At 45.4% G+C, this 1935-nt stretch overlaps 1 pseudogene; it reads left to right on the top strand.

The window, feature by feature from the left end:
• Nucleotides 1-1402: 1402 nt before the first annotated feature.
• Nucleotides 1403-1520, top strand: LOC124778832 (annotated as a pseudogene).
• Nucleotides 1521-1935: the final 415 nt, after the last annotated feature.

Genomic DNA, 1935 nt, shown 5'->3' with positions numbered 1-1935 from the left:
TAAAAGTGTTTTTAATTTGAATTTTTGAATCCATAAAAGTGTTTAGAATCCACCCCTGAAACGGTTTTTCCGAATACGGAACGGAAATGTTTGCTATTCGCGGTTGGACAAAAAATGCACCTGCCTGAAATCGGCCTCTTTCACGCACCAGCTTTTTTCTTTCGGATGACGAGTTATTGTACCGGCGCTTGGTAAGAAACACGCAAAATTCAAATAAAAGTTTGAACGAGTGTGTTTGGAAGTTAGCCCCAAAGAATTTGCATTCTGGTGCGAAGACTGTGGGTATTGCGACTTTCATGGCAGTGAGCAGCTTAAACGAAGGGTGTTCAGCAATTCTGAAGACCACGACAACGATGGACGTCAACCTGGGACTCTATTCGACGCAGTTCGCCAAGCATTCGGACGACCACCGGATTCAAGCGGCCGAAAACCACTTGTCGCCGGGCGTACGAGCGGGTCTGGAGCAGTGCAGGATGGCCCAGATCGAGCAGAACGCCCTCTATGAGGAAGAGAAAGGACTGGTTTGTGGACCCGGAATAGCAGATTGAAAGTAAGTAGCATAATATTGCAATCACATGTAGCCTTTTTTTATCAAGCGGTATGGTAACTTCAAATCTACTAAACCGATTGGCATGATTCTTTGTTTCCGACGAAGCTAACTGAACTGTCTAGGAGTTGTCCACTTTTATTCCCATCCACCAACTATAAATATTCTTACTTGGCCGACGAAGTCGAAGAATTGATGAAAAAATCCCTATTTTTTTCAAATGGCCGACATTTTGTTTCCTATGGTCCAATAAACTTAAGCGAGGTACGACTCCTAAAGAATCTTACATACTTTGCTAACGTCAACTCAGTTTTGGTTTCAGACGAGCCGGCTGACCTGTGACATAACGCGCGGGGAGGTCTACATCGAAATTTTGTTTCGTTCCGACGGCACTTCCGCCTTTACTCTTCGACATTTCCGGTCTAAAAAATTCCAGTTTGTAGAGTAAATATCAATAAACATTTTGACCAAATTTGACATTGATATCTATAACACAACCCGAGAGAAATATTCTCAAAGAACATGCTTTTTTCGGGCCAAAGGTAGTAAACCTCCCCTTAAGGACAAGGTCTACAGCAATAACTCTAAAACCATTGCTGAGCTGAAAACACCCACTGAGGACGTCATCGAGAGCATCGATGTGCTGATACCTCAGCGGGTCCTGCAGAATTTCGCTATTCGTCTGCGCCACATCATCGACAATGATGGCAGGCACATCGAACATGTTACAATCTAATCCCCCAAATATCTGTAGTGACGTTTACATGTTGAACCAAGTGTGTGAACGCCGTTGTTTGTAGCTAATTTAGGTTTTTTTCATATAGTCCAATAACTGTCACCCTGTATCTCTTGATGGGCAACGGCCTTGCCGCAGTGGATACACCAGTTCCCGTGAGATCACCGAAGTTAAGCGCTGTCGGGCGTGGCCGGCACTTGGATGGGAGACCATCCAGGCAGCCATGCGCTGTTGCCATTTTTCGGGGTGCACTTAGCTTCGTGATGCCAATTGAGGAGCTACTCGACCGAATAGTAGCGGCTCCGGTCAAAGAAACCCATCATAACGACCGGTAAAGCGGTGTGCTCACCACACGGCCCTCCTATCCGTATCCTCATTGAGGATGACACGGCGGTCGGATGGTCCCGATGGGCCACTTGTGGCCTGAAGACGGAGTGCTGTGTGCTGTATGTCTTGATAAGACATACTGTTGTAGTTATAAACTCCAGACATTTCGCAATGTGTCGAATAAATCTGTGATAAGTCTGACATTTCCACGTGTAAAGAGCCCGCCGTGGTTTATAAACAAAGGCCAGAAGTTCCCACGAAAGGAGAGGAAATTTCATCACAGATGCAGATGAAGTAGACTAATAAAATCTGAGTGAACTCAGAA

This window comes from Schistocerca piceifrons, chromosome 2 (assembly GCF_021461385.2).
Source record: "Schistocerca piceifrons isolate TAMUIC-IGC-003096 chromosome 2, iqSchPice1.1, whole genome shotgun sequence".
Taxonomy (NCBI): Eukaryota; Metazoa; Arthropoda; class Insecta; order Orthoptera; family Acrididae; genus Schistocerca; species Schistocerca piceifrons.
Note: the sequence above shows the minus strand (reverse complement) of the source record. Positions and strands in the feature narration are given on the sequence as shown.